Source organism: Sturnira hondurensis, unplaced genomic scaffold (assembly GCF_014824575.4).
Source record: "Sturnira hondurensis isolate 20B ecotype Veracruz unplaced genomic scaffold, ASM1482457v3 Scaffold0008723, whole genome shotgun sequence".
Taxonomy (NCBI): domain Eukaryota; kingdom Metazoa; phylum Chordata; class Mammalia; order Chiroptera; family Phyllostomidae; genus Sturnira; species Sturnira hondurensis.
The window spans coordinates 12,228-33,787 of NW_028081354.1; the positions used below are offsets into that span (position 1 = coordinate 12,228).

The 21,560-nt window shown below is 44.7% G+C and overlaps 1 protein-coding gene across 2 annotated transcripts in view; it reads left to right on the plus strand.

Annotated features, from left to right (window-relative positions):
* Positions 1-3,298: 3,298 nt before the first annotated feature.
* Positions 3,299-21,560, plus strand: part of ATP2B2 (ATPase plasma membrane Ca2+ transporting 2) — a 467,640-nt gene continuing 449,378 nt past the window's right edge. For both annotated transcript variants that reach the window (XM_037055587.1, XM_037055588.1), the window contains exon 1: positions 3,299-3,402. The gene's annotated coding sequence lies outside the window, so the exon portion shown is untranslated. The remainder of the gene's footprint in view (positions 3,403-21,560) is intronic.

Here is a 21,560-nt window from a genome sequence, read left to right on the forward strand (position 1 = left end):
GGGGGGGAGAATAGTGGGGGAGGGAGTGTGCGGGTGGAGGGGAATGAAGGGGGGGAATAGAACAACTGTAATGGTATAATCAATAAAATATATTTTAAAAAATCATAAATTTACTTAAAGCATTATTTTGTTTTATTACTAAGTTTTGTACTAAGTTTCATTACTTAGATATGTATATTTTCTAAATTAGTGATCACAAACTTGGGACCTGTTCAACGATTTTAAAAGATTATCAAGGACTTCCAGTGAGGATGGAAACACAGGTAGACACATTGTGCCTCCTCACACAACCAAAAGAGGGACAACAAATTTAAAAACAAAAACAAAAAAACCCCCCAGAACTGCCAGAAAATTGAACTGTATGGAAGTTCAATAACCAAGGAGTTAAAGAAGAAACATTCATCCAGACCAGTAGGAGAGGTGGGGATGAGCAGCTGGGCAGGGAGGACTGTGGCAAGGCAGCAGCTGGAGGACTGGGGCAAGTGAGTAGGCAGCTGGTGGTCTGAGTGAGGCAGCAGCTGGCAGACTGGGAAGTCCCACATTTATGTGCAGATAAACCAGGAAGAACAACTGCAGAGTGAGACAGACTATACAACCCAAGGTTCCAGTGCAGGGAAACAAAGCCTCAAAACATCTGACTTAAAAAACCTGTGGCAGGAAAAACTTTCAGCCTCACAGGAGAGACCCTCAGGGTCCTAGAACATACACAAAACCACCCACCTAGGAATCAGAACCAGAAGTGCCTACTTTGCTTGTAGGTAGTGGGAGAAGTGACTGAAAACCAGCAGAAAGCTGAGCACGTGGCACTGTTCCCTCTCAGACCTCTCCCCCACTGACAGCATCGTAACAGGGTGACTTGGGTTGCCTCACACTGGAGAATACCTAAGGCTCTGCCCCTTAACTACAGGCACACCTAGACAAAAAAAAAAATGGCCCAAATGAAAGAACAGATCAAAGCTCCAGAAAAAAATACAACTAAGTGTCAAAGAGATAGCCAATCTATCAGATGCACAGTTCAAAATACTGGTAATCAGGATGCTCACAGAAATGGTTGAGTATGATTGCAAAATAGAGGAAAAAGTAAAGGCTATAAAAAAGTGAAATAAAGGAATGTGTACTAGAATCAACAGTGACAGAAAGGAAACCAGGACTCAAATCAACAGTTTGGAGCAGAAGGAAGAAATCAACACTCAACGAGAACAGAATGAAGAAACAAGAATTCAGAAAAATGAGGAGAGGCTTAGGAACCTTGGGGACAACTTTAAAAGTTCCAACATCTGAATCATAGGGGTGCCAGAAGGAGAAGAGGAAGAGCAAGAAATTGAAAACTTATTTGCAAACACAATGAAGGAGAACTTCTCCAATCTGGCCAAGGAAATAGACTTCTTGGAAGTCCAGGAAGCCCAGAGTCCCAAAGAAGTTGGACCCAAGGAAGCACACACCAAGGCACATCATAAGTACTTTAGCCAAGATTAAAGATAATGAGAGAATCTTAAAAGCAGCAAGAGAAAAGGAGACAGTTGCCTACAGTGGAGTTCCCATAAGGCTATCAGCTGATTTCTTGAAAGAAACCTTGCAGGCAAGAAGGGGCTAGAAGGAAGTATTTAAAGTCATGAAAGGCAAGGACCTACATCCAAGATGACTCTATTCAGCAAAGCTATCATTTCAAATGGAAGAGCAGGTAAAGTGCTTCCCAGATCAGGTCAAGTTAAAGGAGTTCATCATCACCAAGCCCTTATTATATGAAATGTTAAAGGGACTTATCTAATAAAAATAAGAAGATAAAAAAATGAACAGTAAAATGACAACAAACTCACAACTATTAAAAACTGAACCTAAAAAACAAACAAACACAAAAATGAACTAAGTAAACAACTAGAACAGGAACAGAATCACAGAAATGGAAATCATATGGAGGGTTATCATCAGGGAGGGGTAGGAATGAGGGGAAAGGTGGGGAATAAGAAGCATAAATGGTCGATACAAAATAGACAGGGGAAGGTTAAGAATGGTATAGGAAATGGAGAACCCAAAGAACTTTTATGTATGACCCATGGACATGAATGAAGGGGTGTGGGAATGTGGGTGGGAGGGGATGTGCAAGGTGGAGGGGAATAAAGGGGGGGAAATGGGACAACTATAATAGCACAATCAATAAAAATGTATTTAAAAAATAAATAATTTAAAAAATAAAAAAAGGTTATCTAAAGGGCCACTGCATAATTAGGGTTATTATGTGAGGACTCTTGCTTATCTGTGGTGTCATATTACAAAAATTATGCAAAGGCCTTTGTTTTTTTGCTCATAAGTTTTCATTAGTGTTTGTACATTAAATGTGTGGCCCAAGACAACTCTTCTTTTTCCAGTATGGCCCAGAGATGCCTTAAGGTTGGACACTCCTGTACTGTCCCCCTGGAGGTCTTCAGTAAGACCAGGCTGTAGTTCTCTATAGAGGTCTTGTGGTTAATAAAAGCCACTCGCTCTCCTATTGGTATTTCCTAGGATAACTTTCCAAACAAATGACTTATGCTTAAGCACCTGCCTCCAGTCTGCTTCTGGGAGAACCATGACATCTTCACACACTATTCCCAGACTCTCCTGGCTGCCCCCAGCTCAGGGGTGAGCCCTCCAGAAGACACATGCTGGTTCAGTCCAGTGGGCTTGGCTTTCCTCTCTCTCCACCTTCCTTTTCTAACTTGTTTTACTTCTCCCAACACCACCTTCAGGACTAAGGTCTGGCTGTCAGCTGGGATCTTGCCCATTGGGACCTTAAATATTGGCCATTATCTGGGCTCCCTCCGTTCCACTCCATCCATCCCAATGGCAGCAATCTTCAGCATCTACTATGACCCTTGAAGCTGCTAGGATCATGTGGTTGGTGCTGTCACAGTTTCAGAGTCAAATCTTCATTCTTTCCTTCCCATGAGTTGAAGGACCTGGCTCAGACAGGAGGAATTCAGTGCCCCAGGCAGAGACAGGACTACTTAACACAAAGACCTAAAGTTTAGGAAGCAGACAGGTATGTGTTCAGATCTCAGCACTGCCATGTACAAATTGCTCTGCCTTGTGTGAGTTCATCTTTGAGACTCAGCATCTTTATCCTTAAATGATAGGTGGTGGATACGGCTTGTACTTTCTTTTCCATAGTAGAGTTGGATAGTGGCTGCCCAGCCAGGGATGGCATTCTCAGCACTCCTTGGACTTAAGTGACTAGTTCTCACCTGTGGAATATGAGTGGAAAGGATGTGTGTCTCTTCCAGGCCAGTTAAGAAGCAGTTGTATCTTCATTATCTCTTTCAACTTCCTCCTAGATGTGGACGACTCTGGAGTCCAAGTCTGGATGTCTGAATCACCATGTGGAGGAGAGCTGTGTGCCAATCAGAAACAGCAGCATTGGAGCATGTGAGCAAAAAAAATATTTGTGAAACTACTAAATTGTGGGAGGTTATTTACAATAGCAGAAAAATATTTGTGAAACTAATATTTTTTTCAATTCAGAGTCCTCTCATTTGTCCATGCAGAGATTCTGTACACCGAGCACATTCTTTTCTGAGAGCTGTATGTTAGCAGATGTCATTGTTCCTGCAGTGTTTATGAGAGAAGTGAGAATGTAGTTAAGTAAATAGTTTTCAAGAAAGATATATCTTTTGATACTTTTTCTTCCCTTAGACATGTGAATATGGAGGGGATTAACACAGAAATATCTTCTTGAAGATTTGTCCCCTAATTTTGACTAAAGTATTACAGATATACAGAGAAGTGCACAAATCATAAGTGGTAAGCTTCATGGGTGTTACTAGTTGATGGTATCCATGAAAGTAGCACTCAAGTCAAGAAGCTTTTAGTACCAGCATCACAGAAGCCCCTGTTGTGCCCTTTGTAGTCACTTCCTAGCCTCGGCTTGCATATGCACTTTCCCGAGTCCTACCTGTCTGCCTTGGAACATCATAGGAACAGAATCCTACAGTATGTAATGTTTGTGTTTGGCTTCTTTCCTTCTATGTTACATTGGTGAGATCTATCCATGCTCTTCCAACATATGTAAATTTCAGGTGTTCTGCATCCTTAAAAACTCTTGTCTGTCTTGCATTTTAGTGATTCTGCTGGGTGTGTAGAGGGATTTCACTGTGGTGTTAATTTGCCTGATCAGTAAAAGGTTGAGCCTCCTTACCTGTGTATTTACATTTGGACATTCTCTTATTGAAGTGCATCTTCTAGTCTTTTACTAGCTGTCATCTTACTGATTTGTAGGTGCTCTTTTATGTAGTCTGGATACTCTTTAGTTTTTTAGTACCTTTTAAAAGGCTTTCCACTTCTCACCCACATATTTCACCCTGAGTGCTTTGGTTGCTTTGGCATCAATGAAAACTTATTGAGTACAAGCATCCGATAGACTTATTCTTCCCCAGCTTTCAATAACAGCTTCACGCTGCCATGTTCCTCTTCAAAGTTCAGGGCAACTCCTCTGCACATAGAGAAGCTGGAGAAGTCTGTCTGGCCTCCTCCCTCCTCCCTCCTCCACCTCCCTCTATGTCCCTTTTTCACTTTTGGTACCCACCGTCTAGGTTCCATTCCCATGGGCCTTGCTCATATCTGGGAAAAAAATGAAAATGAATTATTTTTTAGTTGTCTGGTAACCAGATTCCATTCCCTTTGTTTTTTGATGGCAGGTGGGAGTTTGACCTTAGAAAGTGGCTAAGGTCATCCCACCAACCTTTCACTGTGCCTGGGATTCCACCAGTAAAGCTTTAATCCAAAAATGGCAGCAGCTAGTTACAACATATAGGAGTTATTTCCGTATTTTAACAACAGGTTTATGTGCCCCAGAACATACCAGCTGGATCTCAGCCACACTCATTGCTAAGCCCTAACCAGGCCAATGGTGCCAGGCTAATTCACATCTTAGCCTCACCCTTGCCTGGTTCCAGAAGGAATAGCTCCTGGAACCTCCTCTGGCTCATTTCCATCCCATAACTCTATCCTTTAGATCCTCAAACCTGATGCCAATCACATATTCCTATTCACGAGTCAACAGCTTCATGGATTCCACTTTGTTAAGCTCCATAATAGAGCATTTTGGGAGGCCAGAGGGAGAAAACTTTAATGATAGAATTACAAGCACCATGATAGGTGATTGAGGGAGATGTTTTCATAGGGGGTCAATCCAGCTAGCTTAAGTGAACGAGCAAAAGGATGAGCTCCCTGCTGTTCTTGGACATCTTTCCAGAGGGTGGATATACATTGCTCTGGGCTCCCTAATTTTCCCCAGAGCACGAAACCGAAAGGTCTTGTGGAAGTTATTGTCTTGACATTTTGGCTGAGCTATTTCCCCTCCAGGTAGGTGACCCAGAGCCTATTTGTGTTGGGCAGAGACCAAAAATAACATCCCCTGGTTTTAAAGCCATGTTTCCCAAAGCATTTCTTCCTGCACATCCAAGTTCTGAAAGGATATTTTTAAAAAGGTTAGGCATCTCCTCTGGAAAAGGCATTTTGTTGTCTTGCTTGAGCAAAGAATATGCTTAAGGCATCCAATTGACCCTGCCAGTATGTAATGTGTTAGCAGAAGGCTGAGCAGAAGGAGAATTTCATCTAAGAGGGTCAATATGAGAGCAAAACTTGAAGCACTTTTAAACTAGTCATTTTTTTAAATGAAATACGTGCTCATGAGCAAAAATTCAAATAATACAGAAGATCTGAATACTCAGCCTAAATTTTCAGCACTTTGTGCATAAGCAAGCATGTTAGTTACTAGCACTGTTTCCATGGGTGCACCAGTCAGCATAAACTAAGTTATGCTGTGGCAACAAGTAACCCCCAAATCTCTGTGGCTTACAACCACAAAGGTTTATTTCTAATTCAAAGTACATGTCTACTAAGGATTGGTTGTGGTTCTTTTACATGTCCCTTTCACTCTAGGACCTAGGCTGGTTGAGCAGCCTGGGTCTCAGGCTGGCTGAAATTGGCTGTCTCATGATAAAAGGAAAACAGAGAACTCAATGACATCAGACAATGGCTCTTAAAGCTTCTGCCCACAAGCAACCTATGTCTTTGGACAGAGTAAGTCACATGGCCAAGCCAGAGGTCAATGTGGAGAGAAAGCAAATGTTTTTTTTAAAGATCAGAGGGGAAGGGAGGGAGAAAGAGAGGGAGAGAAACATCAGTGTGTGATTGTCTCTCCTACACCCCATACCAGGGACCTGGTCCACAACCCCGGCATGTGCCCTGAATGAGAATCGGACCAGTGGCTGTTTGGTTCATAGGCCGGCACTGAATCCACTGAGCCACAGCAGCCAGGGCAGAAAGCAAATATTTCGATTAATTATACCACCTTCCATCATGGGCAAATGTCAGAATGATCTTCTGCTTCTGTAGACCACTTATTCCTACTACTTGTGGACTCCTGTACCCTGTACAGTGCTCTGTCCCTGGCATATCCCAAAGCATATTCTGCACAATGCCATTTTCCCTAATGTTAGTAAGTGTTGGGAGATTAAAGGGTTCCATTATTAAATAAGTTTGGGAAACATTGGGTTACATGGGGGTTTTTACTGCAGGGGTTCTCAGAACCTTTATTAGAAAGTGCATTGTTTGTTTTAAAGGAAATAGTGGATGGGCCCACTGCCTGGTGCTTCTGGGTCAGTGGTCATAACTTTGGCTGCACATTAGACTCAACTGGGGAAAAGTTTAAATATCTCTTGTTGCCCAAGCCATACCCTATACCAATGACTTAGGCATATTTTGGATGTGGGTATTGCTTAAAGCTCTACTGGAAATTCTAATAGCAGCCAAGTTTGGGGACCATTTCTAGGGGAGATGATAAATCTAAGGATTTGGTCTTTCACAGGCTCCATCCAGCAGTCAATACTCAAAAGGGGCTAGGGTTGATTTGTAGCAGTTTCTTGCAGGAATTGAGCAGACTAGCTGCAACCAGAATGTTCAGCACAGTCTAGATGAACCAGAGGAATGTAATGGCCCCAAGGAACCTGACAACTCAAGGTTCTGATGTTGGCAGAGGCCTCCTACAGTATAAATGGTAACACTGGCACCCTTATCTCTGTGGACTTGGCTACGCTGAGGCCTGAGCCTCCACCCCTGGTGCTCATGCTAGAACATGACCAAATTTATTTCTGAACTCCATACCAAACAGGAATGTTTCTATGGCCTTCGCCCTTAAGAAAGCATTAAACTCTTTAACAAAGTCAGTAGTGTCTTTATATGGATCTCCATCTATCCTGTTGGAAGGATGCACCCTATAACACTGTGCATGTTCTCAGACTTAACAGCTCATAAAACTTTTCATAAAGGGAATCTAGGTACTGGTGTTCCATGGACCCCTTCACTCCATAAAATCTTGTCCTATGCTATGTCAGGAGAACTTTCAGACCCACTTAAAGGAGATACTATTGTATCTCTTGAATCAAGTCCCTTCCTCTCCCAAAGGAGTGATGAAATATGCACCCCCTAGGGGCTGATGTGGGAAATTACATGCCTCTGGATGGAAGTAGCTGTTTACACTGAGTGAGCTCTCTGCTATTGCCGGAACCTTCCTGTTGAACAGAAGAGTATTAAGTGCTATGGACACCTTATCACCCAACTAGAGTGTTCTCCTCATGTATGCAGAGATCCTGAAGGTCAGTAGAAAACCAAAATATGAACCTCTGTAGTATTTTGTGCTCAGTTTTCTCTCATCAGCAATCTTTAGAAATGAGTCTGGAAAGAGTGAGGCAGGGGCTAGTGTAGAAACTGCCAGAGGCATATTCTGTGTTCTTCCCCCAGCAAGGTGATTGAGTGTATAACCACTGCATCCCTCGGTAATTCATGGGGCCACAACACCAAGGTAGAGTTACCCCCTTACACTTGGAACATCCCCCTAATCAGCCATTGGATGCACAATATGGTAGGGAAATAATCCACTCCATCTGTCTCCCTAGCCACCCTGAGGTTCCCCAAACTGGGGCTGGTGCTCACTCACTTCTGCATCCCCATGATCCAACACAGTGCCTGGCACATGGTAGGTGCTCATAAACGTTGTACAACAGAGTACAAAAATATCTCTTGTCTTAAAAGACCCATAATGATCTTAAGGGTGAAGTTGCCCATGTCTGTTTTACAGTGTTAAATTCAGACAAACCCCAGAGAAGCAGGAAGAGCATTTAGATTCTTTTGATGTCCACTCTGGGGACTATAGTCCACACTGGGGACTATCACCTCAGGTTTAAAGATTAACAGCTTTACTGAGGCAATGGAAAATTAAGACCTGTGTTTTGGATTATGGAATGGAATTGATTCCCTTTATGACTCTCAGTGGAAGAGAAAAACATTTCCATCATCTCAATTTATAAAAAGCAATCTTAAGGCCAAAAAGAGATAAGTGGAGTAATTTCAGAAACCCTCAATTTAGGCAGTTTATTAAATCCCACAAGTCTGAAATTGCTACACATGAACTTTTCCACAAGCATTGCATTTCCCGGGGCCAGCTGATCCTCAGAGAGCCAGTCCAGCAGGTTAAGGGCACTGTAGACTGTGGAGGCCAGGACAGGACCAGGAAGGGAATGCTGAAAGCTGAGTGTGGTAGCAACTTTGAATGGCAGGCTAAGAGTCAGAGCTTTATATCCTAGGCTAAGATTTTAGTATATATGAGAATTATGTTGGACATTGAAAACACATCTGCTTGTACTTTTCTCCAACTCCCTATGAGATTCTTCTTTAGCAGGCGTGGCATAAGAAGCTACTCAGTCAACTTGAGCAAGTAAATGGCATCATAGTGTAGGAAGCCCAGCAACCTGGGTTCCCAAGGAGAGCAGCAAACTGTCATCTGTGTCCTGCTCTATTTTCTCACCTTAACCCTTTTAGTACACACCTGCCTGACTTCTATCTGCCAGCAGCCCTGCATCCCAAGAGATCTTGGGGGTTCTCTATGGCCCCAGAGCCACTCTGCCCTCACTGACAGCAGGCAAGGAATGCCAGGGGAATTAACACCTCCTGGAGCTACCTTGAACTAGTGCTGATGGGAAGGGCATATGAACTCCCCACTCCCTCATCCATAGAGTGAGAGAGCTTAGAGATGCATGTTCCATGCTGTCTCCTGGAGGAGCAAGGTTGAGCTCCAGCTGCCCACAGGGGCCACTGTTGATGACACATCCTCTGCAGGCTTCCCTCCCTTCTCTGTCTTACTTCCTGTCCCCTATCTGTTTCCAGAGTTCACCTCCCAACCACCTGCCCTCAGACCCTTGTCTCAGGCTCTGCTTCTGGGAGAACCCAAACCACAGCTGTCAGTGAGAGCTGTATGACCTTGGACACGTAGCTTAGACCCTGGGAGTCCCAGCTTCCTCATCTGTGAAATGGAGATAATGTTACCTAAGCCACAGAACAGGAGTCACAAATAGGAGATAAGGGATTAGACGTCCCATGCAAGCAGGTTTTATCTGGTCTCCAGGTGATTTTAAAATAACTTACTATGATAGAGTCTATGGATTGCATTCTGAAGAAAACATATAATATACATATAAGACATAGAGAATCATGTAATAAACATCTGTATCACATGTTCTCCCAGCTTATGAAATAGATCAGTCCCAACATTGCTGAGCCCCAGGGTGACCCTGCCCAGCCTGTCCCTTCTACCCTCAAGAATTTTATGCTTATCATCCCCACACTTTACCCACAGTTTTACTTTAGATGTAAATGATACATTGTTTAGTTTTATATTTTTCTAAACTGAGAAATTTCCAATCAAAATACATATTTCCAACTCCCTTTAGAAATAATCAGAAGATCCAACCAAGCTGGACTCACATTTTCACTTGTGAGCAACAGCTAGTGCTTAGTCGTTGGAGACTTAGTAGATGGGGCCAGAATCCCCATGGGCCCACAGCGCCCGCCACCCACTGCTGTCCTACTCTTGGCTGCATCTTCCCTTCATGTTAGCTGCCTCTGGTTCCCTGAAGACATCTGAGCTGGGAGATTCTCATTGAAAGAACCTTTCCAGTGAGATAACCCATGGGAGCTCTTTGCAAAGAGCCTCATATAGAATTGGTGCTAAATGAAATGACTCTTATCATCGCCAATGTCAGTGAAATCCTAGGAGGCAGCCAGCTTCAGTACTTTTTGTCTTGAGGCTGATTAAGTAACATGATGAGGTCAAGGCCATCCATGTGGACAAAGGCGTATCAGGACTCCACCCAGCTGGCTTAGGCCAGAGCATCTGCAAGTCTACATGGTCCCAGCTATAAGGGGCAGCTATTCCACACTGACCTCCCTCAGGCCTCATGTGGGCATCAGCTGAATTCTGCCAAGGCCACCCCAAGCCTAGGCCCACCTGCCTCTTACATAGCCCCCTCTTTCAAACCAGAGGCCGGGGAAGGTAGGGAGACCTTTGGCCAAACAATTCCCATCTCATCTCCCAGATGAGAGAGAAAGAGATGCACCAGGGTTCCACCTCCCAGAGCAGATCCGCCATCTCGCCAGGCACGGAGGTGGACATTGGGCCCTATGAATTGTTGCCAACGGATGGAGCTTTGTTTTCCTTGCTGAGTCCCCAGACCAGGGGCCGGCTGAGAGAGGGCTCTTTCCTGAGGGGCTGGACTTTCCCACAGGAACAAAGTAGGGCTTGTTAGCTGAGCATGAATCTTGGCGTGGGGTGGCCTGGGCCAGGCTCAGTGCTGCCAGGCGGCAGCTCAGCGATATCAGGCAAATTCCGCCTTCCGCACAGCTGGGGCTGACAGCAGGAAGCCCCAGGGAGGCTCTGAACAAAGGCAGAAAAATGGGCCACGTTTATTCATTCACTGACCAGCCTGGGCCTGGCTGGCCCATGGGGCCTTGTCTCCATGGTGATGGGCAGCCTTTGGGGCTCTGGGTTGGCTCCTCCGTGACCACTGCTTCTCAGCTCCTGTACACCCCGACACATAGCCACACAGCACCCTGTGGCTGCTTTGGTACGGCTTTGCTCCATGGTGTCTGGGAGAGCATGGGCTAAGCCAATGAAGAATCAAGGGCTTATAAGTGGCCAGGAGGAAGCCTGTGTTGAGTTTTGAAAGTCAGACACATGGCCAGTCTTGGGTGAGTGGAATGAAGTTGATGAGTGCAAGTCTATATGCTAGCTAAGTAGCTACTGTGTGCTGGGCCAGGGGAGTGCACATCAAGCCAATTCAGCTTCTCCTTTCCAGTCTCATTCTAAGACAGCATTTAAAAATAGAGGTCTGTTTGAGCCTAGTGAGCAAGTCACTCCTTTCTGGGGGAAGGAGTATGAAGTAGGGAGGCTTCCCTGAAGAACTGGCGTTGATATTGGGTCTTGAGGGATGCAATGGATGCAAATGGGGAGGGAAAGGGCATTCCAGGCAGAATAAACAGCTTGAGCAAAGGTCCTGAGGCCTTAAAATATGTGGTATGATAAAGACTAATTGAAAGTTTCTATTCAATTTCAAGAGTGAAAGGAGTTGTACCTGAAAATGAGGCAGTGATGGGAGTACAATGACCATATGATATGACTAGGGAAGCAGGGCCTTCTGCTCTCCAGTCATGGCCCAGAATAGGCCTCTGGGACTTTCTTTAAGCTGTGAATTTCTAGGGGGGAGGGCACAAGTTAATGTGTATCCAGTGCTTTACAGTTTACAGAGCCTTGTCATGTATCCATGATATTTTATTTAGTACTATAGCTACCTTTCAGGAGGAAACCTACAGATGAGAAGACTGAGGCACAAAGAGGTGCTGGGAGTCTCTGTGCCAGGAAGTGGCCTGGCTGGACTGGGATACAGGAGCCTGAGTCTGACATTTGTACTCTGCCCATTCTTCTTCACCTTTCTCTGCAGGAGGCTGGGAAGGCACATATCCCAGGAGAGGTGTTTAGAGCCCAGTAATGTTGGTGCCACCTAAACCTCAGGTGCTCTGAGATCTTGAGAAAGGTCTGGGACCCTGAAAGATGAGCAAATGATCATGGTCACCCCCTGGTTGGTGCTCTGAAGTTCTATAATGATTGCAAATGGTCCTTCCCAGCATCATTCCCAGCTGGTACCAGCAAGAGCTAGAAACCCCTGAGCAGGGATAGGTCTAAATCCTAGAACAACTTTGAATCTGAAATACAGGAGACATGTCAGAGCCTGGGAACAGGGACAAGAGAGGCCATCAGTGATTATGACCAGAAAATACTTCTTCTCTCTGACAGGCCCATTTCCTGTCTTTGGTCCTGGGTCTTCCGGATTGAGCCAGTGGTGTGAGTGCAGAGGTTAAATAGACACCCAATGGCTATCAGAAAAGGAAGTGCCATGAGACACTGGTTTACAGCCAGGTTATCATGGTATGGCATCATTTAATCTTCATATCACCCCTGAGGTAGAATTGTGGTTTCCGTTTTACAGGTCATGGCACTGAGTCTCAGAGAGGCAGTGGCTCACCTGAGTCACGTGTCTTTGCAGCAGATCTGAGCACCACAGCCTGTGCTCTTTACCTGGAAAAAAATGAGAAGAAAAAAAGCAGGAAAGGAAAAATGGAAGGAGGGAGGGAAGAAGAAGGAAAGAAAGAAAAGGGTATGAGAGATGAGCACAAAAAGCCTCCTGCATATTGACCTCTTCTTAGAGTGGTTTTGGCTTTGGACTAAAGAAGAAATGAAAATAAAGATATCTTACAATTATTTAGGACAAAAATTGCAAGTATATAACATAGGAGAGGGTGCCCTGCAATCTTGGACTCATGGCAGATGTAGTTTGATCACAGCAGTTTTCTGGCTTGGCTTGGTCTCAACTTCAGAATCCTTCTTAACACAGGGATCAGACAGAGCTGACACACAAGAGAGCATGCATCTGTTACCCCTGGTCACTCATTCTGTGCTCCCTGAACAGTTTGCTCACACAGGGCAGATGTAACTATCTTCACTTTCCAGACAAGGAGACTGAGGCCCAGAGTGGCTTCCTCTGCAGCACCCAGCATCTTTATAAGAGTTAAGGATGGATGAGAACTGAGGGATCTTGACTCTTACTCTATTCAGGACATGTTTAGAAGTCCAGTGCAATCAAGGTAGCATTTGAGTATATTTCTTCTTGATCCCTTTTTCTCCCCCCGCTGGAAACCCACCCAGTTCCATTTTCCACTGCTGTAGCCAGGAAATGAGTCCTCTGGTGTCATGGAGATATGAGGCATCACTAAATCTGGCCATCCCCTTGAGTGCCCACCCTCACAAGCTTCCTGGGGCATGCGTGAATGCTGCTGCTGCAAATTTGCTCTGACAGTGGTGACAAGGAGAGACAAGAGACGTTTGTACAGATCTTCTGAGCCAGAAGTAGCTGCTCGGGGAGGCTTTCCAGGCTGGCAGGCCAGGGCACCTTGGGAATAATGAGGGTAGCCTAAGGGTTGGGTTCATGGTGCCCCAGCTGACTGCTGGTTCCGGATGTGGGCATGGATATCCCAGGCTCCCTGACCTTGCATGTTGGTTTGCCTGCTGAATGAATGAAGCCTCATTGATAGAGCCAAATTCCTGCTATGTATTTTACCCTCTTGTTTCACTTTGACCTTCCTCCACATCTTCACACTCAGGGGGTGCCAACTATCTACCACCTACCTGCCTTCCATCCCTGCCCATGACCTACTCCCAGGTGACTGTGTTTTTCTAGTCATCTGCTGGGACATCTTCTTCTTGCTGTCTGCCTTCCAACTATTCCACCTGCTCCTATTCCACCTGGAGGCTTGCCTTCTTCCCCATCAACTGCTGTTAGGTACTTCCCAGACATACCTGTCCTGCTCTGGCTTGTTGGCACAGCAAGGCTTTCAACTCCCTTTTCTCCTGGGCACTATTAGTCTTCCAGACATAAATTTGCCTAAACCTTTCTTGATCTAGCTCTGTCCCAGAAATTGCCACCTTTGCTGTGACAGATACCTGTATTGGCTGCCAGGCAAAGTGACAAGCACTTGTGCACTCACCTGTCTCAGGCACTGGAGGGTGTCTTTTTTTTTTTACAAGCAGGCTTCATTGGGCAAGTCTGCTTGTAATTTCATAGACTTGGCTCACGTTCTCCTTCCTCCACCTCAGCAATCAGGCTAATGACACAAGCCATCATTTACTGAGCACCCCTTCTGTGCCAGGCACTGTGCTAGGGGCTTTGCCTACATGGGATCATGGAATCTTTGTGATGTCCTTGCAAGGGAGGTAACATGCTTCCCAGTTTTGAAGATGAGGAAACTGAGCTTCAAGGATGAAGGTCACTTTGCTCCAGATCACCAAGACTGTAAGTGGCAGAGCTGTGTCTAGAAGTCAGGATTGTCTTGCTCCAGAGACCATGCTCACCTTGGCGCACTGCCTTTCCAGCCCAGGAGGGAGTTTAAGGATATCGACCATCTAGAATGCTTGGAACATTGTTGGGATACAGAAAGAACAATTCAGGTCCAAAGAATTAATACTATATTTGGGGAAACAAAACAACTCATTGCCAGCCAATATTTATTAAAATTTAATATAAAGAAAAATGTCAGCAATTTGACTTCACCTGCCAATGCTGATCACTGGTGATGTCCACTTGAGTACTGTGTGGGATAGGCATCTAAGGTGGCCGTGGACCCAGTGGGAAAAGTTCAACAATCAATTATTAATGTCTATTTGGGGCATATGAGTGGGTGGTAGAGGTGCATGTGCCCCAAAGTTCATTTCTGTTTCTACACAGTAGTAAACATGGGAATTTTTATTAAGTTCCTCTGTAAAGCAGACCATTAATAGAAAAGGGATAAAGAAATTAGTATGATTAGGAAAGGCTGCTCGAAGGAAGTAAGATATGAGCTGTTTAGGGTCACTGCACCCTGTGAGGTCTGAGGTATCACCTGGGCCATGTTGAATATATTCAGGTGTATAAAAAGTTTTGATTGTTTCCTATGCCTTGGTTCCCCTTCTTTAAAATAGTTAATTCTGTAAAACATAAGATTTGGAACGCCCCTTCTGTCTGCAGTGTTCCTAAATAATCCTATCTTGCAAGTATGGAAGGCTTTACAGTTCTCAGCCTTCTGGCTTTCCAAGCATGAGTTCTTCATTAGCCCCTTGCAGGGAAATAATAGGGCCAGAGCTGGGCGTTGTGCGGGTGTGTGCTGTCCCCATGTGGCCAAAGTGAGTATTGCACTAATGTTGGAAGGGCCTCTGCCCCTTGAGTTACTTGGAGCTGCCCTGCATGGTACTCAAGAAGACTCCGATACTGAAAAAACAACTCAGGGTCCAGGGAGGCTGCATCTCTGAGCCAAGGACCACTTGTTTGCATGCTCAATCAGCCAATTATTCTCCCAGTGAGCAGTGTGGATTTTCTATGACCTCATTGCCGTCCCCAAATTAGGGAGAAATAACTGACATGTACCAGGCACACACCTGCTAACATTCTTACCTGGTCTGTATTATTTGATCATCACACTGGCCCTGCCAGGTAGTTGACATGATGGCTTGGAGAGGTCAAAGCTACACAGAAAACTGAGGACAGGAAAACTCCCTGGAAGAATTCCAGAGTATGGCAAAGAGGATACCAGCCTTCCTCTGGTGGGCTTTAGGACTGTAACTCTGGAAGGCTGGCAAGGAGTCAGAGAAGTTTGAAAAAGCCCCAGTACTCATATACACACCTTAATCCATTCAGCTGTCACTGAGGCACCACCGGTGGCTGTCCACCCAACGCCTTCCACATCCTGCCAGCGCCTGCTCTGTGACCCAGAAGAAAGTTACTTGACCTCTCTGAGCCCTGCCTCATTGTTTCAAATGAGGATAATGTCCTTGTTTTTAGGATTTTCATATAAATGATTAATTGAATATAAATAAAGCACAGTGTCAGGCAGAGAGCACATGCTCAGAAATTACTCCCTCAAGACTGAAGCATCCACAAGAGCAGGGATTATATCTGCTGTGCTCACTCCTATAACCCCAGCACATCTGGATGGGTCATTTCTCAAAGAATAGCAAAGTCAGAGGGAGTAGTGGGGTCTTTGCAACTGGATATCTGAGTCCAAGTCCTGGCACTGACTCTTGGTCTGGGTGGCCTTGACAAGATATGTAATCTAAGGCTCAGTATTCTTAATACCTATTCTCATAGGTATTCTCAGTATTCTGTAGTATGTATGGGGATAACCATCTGCTCTATAGGATGGTGTACATTAGCAAGGGGATATGAATAAAGCACCTGATATGTAGCTAATGTCCAAATAAGTACTACCTAGCAGTCAGATGCTTCTAAAATGGAGATTCATTATTAGCTGTTGTGGCTGTGAGGAGGAATGACAGTCACCTGCAGCTCTAATCTGGCTTTATCTGAATTCATGTTTTGGGTAGACGGACAGTGACAGAATGCCCTCCTAGTCCCCAGAAACTACTTCCAGCACAAGGCCACTGAGCCCTCAGTAATGATGGGTTTCCAGTGAAGGGAGACAGGTTATAGACTTGCACTCCCCACCCTGGGCAGCTCTGCCTGACCTGGGATAGGGGGCTCAGGGCTGGCACACAATGAGGGGCTCTTTCCTCCTATTACACATATCAAACTGGTCTTAGCACACATTAGTGCTGCAGTCAGAGGTGGCCTTAAAGGTAGAAGGGTAAAGTGGCACAAGTGTGGTGAGCTCTCAGACAGGAGCCTCAGACTTCAACATGCATAGGACTCACCTACGGATCTTGCTGGAGTGCAGATTCTGACCCAGTGGGTCTGGGTCATAGGCAAGGGGGCTGAGATTCTGCATTTCTAAAAAGCTTTCAGGTCACCCCAGTGCTGTTGGTTCACGGCTATACTTTGAGTATCAAGTTTTAAGGAAAAGCAGGCTAACTCATTTTGTAGGTATGCAGTAAGGGTGAATTGCAGCAGACCTGGAATTGGCCTGAGCTATTTTGCTGAAGTAAGAACTGTAGCATTAACCCCTGGTGAAGACACAAAGGGTACTGACTTGTGACCATGGGTCTGCCCAGGAGTTTCAGGGTGCTTTCTAATATCAGCTTGTCATCATCTGTTGATATAATGAGATCAGTGATCTGCCTCTGATCTCAGTGAGCCCGTCAGAGAGCTCTGCTGTGGGCTGGTTGCTCAGAGTATGACTGTGTGACCAGCATGTTTTGAGAAGCCCTGTTCTAGATTCCAGCTTGAGCTTCCTGGTTCTAATATCTCATGTGTATGCTTTAGTGGTTCCTAAACTGAAAGAAAAAACACATATGATGTAGTCATGCCATGTCAGTGTGACAACTGGAGTTCTCACTGACCTCTTGGGGTCAGTCCCATGCTATGAGGCAACCTTTAGCTGTGATGAATATCCTCACTTTAATGCTATTACTTTCTTCTTTTTTTCAGTGTTGTGATTGACAAATGAAAATTGTGTATATTTAAAGTGTAAACATAATGTTTTTGTATACAAAAAAGTGTGTGAAATGTGAAATTATTACCACAATCAAGCTAATTAACATACCCATCACCTCACATAGTGTGTGTATGTGTGTGTGATGAGAACATTGGAGATCTACTGTCTTAGCAAACTTCAACTATGCACTGCGTTTAACCACAGTCATCATGCTGTGCATTAGGTTATGCTGTTACTGCTTTGCATCTTTTCCTTACAATTAATCTTAGATGGGTAAGCATTGCCATTTAGGGTCCTGGAGTTTTGTTGTTGTCTTTGTTTTTGTCTTGCCATGGAACCCAGTCTAACTGCCACCATTAGTATAATAGGCATGTCCATACTGCCTCGTGAGGTGGGGCCACCTCAACTCAGTGGACAGATGGTTAAAGCTCTACTCTGTTCCCCCAGGACAGCTGTGGTTTTTGACACTGACTATACATTAGTATCCCCTGGGGAGCTTTAAAATTACTGAGCCTGGCCCTATCCCCAGAGATTGTGATATAATGATGGTTGGGGTATGACCTTGACATTGGGTTTTTAAAAAGCTCTGCAAATGGTTCTAATATATAGCCTATATGAATCACTCACATAGACCATGCAGCAATAATATTATTAGAAGTGCTGAGTGTGGGTTGAGAATGAACTACCCTACCACTAAATGGTGAGGGTTGTGAGAAAAGGGGCCTTTACAAAGTCTTGTCTCAGGGATGCAGTTGGTGTTAAATTTCCTACCTGTGACAGTTAATTTTATCTGTCAACTTGATTGGATCACGGGGTGTCCAGAGGAAACACTTTTTCCAGGTAAAGGTGTTTCTGGAAGAGATTAGCATTTGAATCAGTAGACTAAGTAAGTTAAATTTCCATCCCCAATAGCAGTGGGCAACACCCAATCTGTTGAGGTCCTGAAGGGAACAGCTTGAGCTGAAACATCTCATGTAATCTCATTTTCTCCTGCCCTTGGACTGGAATTTATACCATCAGCTCCCCTGGTTCTCAAGCCTTTGGATCTGGACTAAATTATACCACCAGCTCTCCTGGATCTCCAGCTTGTAGAGGGCAGATGGCATATCATAGGACTTCTCAGCCTCCATAGTTGAACCAATTTCTCATAATATATTCATTCTCTCGCTCTCCATCTCTCTCTCTCTCTCTCTCATTATCTACCTACCTATCCAGGTTTTGTTTTTCTTTTGGATCTTGACTAATACACCACCCAAGGTAGAGACCAATGGGGAAGTCTTACACTTTTTAGGCACTGGGGGCATTCCAAATGAGCAGACAAGGAGAGAAGATAATGATGAAACCGAAAGGAAGGCTGCCATGTGCAAGAATTTCTGACCTCATCACACCAGGATGAAGGGTCACTTGGGGAGAGGAGTCCATTTTTTTAATGCCTCTCATAACATGTGCCAGGGGTAAAACCCTATGCAGACAGACAAGAGTGCCCTGAGTGATGACAGTTTATTTTGAGATTTGGGTCTCTCTTCCAGGGTCTGCAGTAGGTCAGCTTCTCTGCCCCTGTGCACAGCTCTGGGTTACAGAGGTTATGTATTTATTATTGACCTTGAATGGGACCTTTTCTGTCTCCAAGCTGTATTGGGATTCTTGCTTCAGGGGGTTGGCATCAGGACCCTGCTACCTTGTATTGCTCTGTTTCCAGGGCCTCACAACTGCACCTGCATTCACAGTCAACTAGCTGCACAGTGACAAGCCCCATAAGGAACTGGCTTTAGCCAGACTAGAACCAAAGACAATTTCCCCTTCTGAATGTGAGGCATGGACTGGGGCGACTTTAGGTAGTTCAATTCATTTCTATGGGGCTAGGTTTTCTTACCTACACCATGGGCAGGGCAGGTACCAATGGTTTCTAGAATCAAATACACACAGGACTCAAGTCAGCAATGAGGGTGATCAAGTGATGATACAGTCAGATCTGAGGCCAGAAATTGCAGAAGGCGATCAGGGACAGCCTCGTTCAGCTTCAAGGCTCCATATGTCAGTCTCTGCATTCCTGGTTAGCACAAGGCCTTCAGCCAGGAGTGGAAGGCACCCATCTTTTAATACTCAGACAGGGACTGGGAGGAGACTTCTTTGGCTTGGCCAGTTTGCTGGGCACTCTCAGCTCCTCTCAGAACTCTGGCAGGTTTGATGCTCTCCAAGATCCTGGCCTGGGCCTGGGCCTGACTTTGGTTCTTTGTCCTGGATGCTGGCTCCTCAGCCACAGGTTCCTGATGGCAGAATCCAGGGCTGGAGGGTAGCTTTGCCACATCACCCTGGAGCACATCTAGAAATTTATTTTTCATTGGTTATGCAGCCAATTTTTAAAAATTGCTTTACCTTTCCCTGCCAATGTTTAAAATGACATATTGAACAGATGGTTTCAAGAGAGGTCTGGAACTTTTTTGGTTTTTATTCTTTGATTGCATTTGTCCATCAAGTCACATATTCCCCTCACTTATCTCTTTTTTCTCCTTCTCTTCTTCATTTCTTTTTTTCCCTCTCTCCTCTCTCTTTTTCTCTCCCTTTTACCTCTCTTCTCAGACTGAGTTTCTTCTTTTTCCAGGGGGCCAAGGAAGCATGTTCTAATCATCTTCTTCAGGAAATGATTGTCATTGACTTCACTTTATTTACTTGAATAATTTAAACTTGAATAATCCTGAAGTTCTTAAGACTAGAAAACCCTTAATTTTCCATAAGCTGCCATGTTCCTAGAATATTTTCTTTCCATTTGGGGATGACTTGATGCTACTTTCTACCCCAGACACAAATCAAAGTGGAGGAACTTGGTTGCAACATCCATTCATTCAACAAATATGTACTGAACCCTTGCTACGAGCCTGGCTTTGCTCTACATGCAGCAAGTGCAACTTTGAAAAAGACAGAGACATAACTCTGCCCTCAGGGAGCTGACATACTCATGGGGGAGGTGGTATGACTACACTGGTAGAACAAAGCCTTCCCATTGCTGAAAAAGTATGAGAAACCATGTAGAGAAAACACATGTCCTTCTTCAGAACCAAACAACCAAAGTGATCTCAAAGGGTGCTGGTCTTGGGTGCAGTTTCAGGTTCCCCCACTTTTTTTCCTGGTGAGCGGGAGAGACACCAGGGTTGTGGGCCTCCTCATTAAAGAACAGTAGGTGAACTGACAGGTCCTTGGGAGAAAAAGAAAAGGGAAGAAGTTTTTTCTCCAAAATCTTTTACTTGTTCCAGGTGTCAGGGAATTGGGGACAAGACAGAACCAAGATTTGGGTACAGAAGGAGAAGGTTTAATGCCACTGGGGCTTTCAAGGGGTGAGTCTGAGCCAAATCACAGCTTTGCCTGAAGGTGGACCAGCTCTTTCCCTTAAATGAACATCTTTTTAAAGCCCTAGACTGCCTAAGATGTCTAAAGTTTCCAGATATTCCTACTTCTGACATTCATGGCCCACTCCAGAGTTTACTCCTATCAATGCATGTGTTGTGAAATACAGCACTGGTTTAGCCCTGGCTGGTGTAGCTCAGTGGATTGAGCACGGGCCTGCAAACCAGAGGATCGCGGTTCGATTCCCAGTCAGGGCACATGCCTGGGTTGCAAGCCAGTTCCCGGCAGAGGCAACCATACATTGATATTTCTCTCCCTCTCTCCTTCCCTTCCCCTCTAAAGATAAATAAATAAAATATTTAAAAAAATACAGCACTGGTTGTAGAATGCTACAAGCCTTGGGTGTGTGTATTGTGGGGGTTAGCCAATGGGGATTAGATCCATATACTTCAACTCAGGAATTCCAATTCTGGAAATTTGTTCTATGAAAAAATTCAAAATTAGGGAAAATGTTTTATGGGGAAAAAGTACATTTGTAGCAGTGAAGACTGAAGCTGTGAAAGACCAGAAACAATATAAATGCCCACAGTGGGATTGAATTGTAGTGTATTAATTGGTGGAGTAGGTATTAGATGTATCACTAAGTCATAAACATAAGACTCCAGGAGATTATAAATGTCAGAAATCCTCCAGGCGAACTGCTTGTCTTGGAGGTGAGGAAACTGATCTGCAGAAAGCAGGAGTAACTTCTCTGAGGTTGCGTGCAAGGCTGGGACTGGGCAAGGACCAGTGTCAGATCTGTGTTGCAGTTTGGCTTCCTCTCCACCATTCCAGAATCCAAGGGGAGGCTGATGGTTAGTTCTGGAAATGAGTGTGAGTTTGGGGGGAACACAGGCAGAACATTAAGTGCCATGAATTTGGGAACATTAAATGCC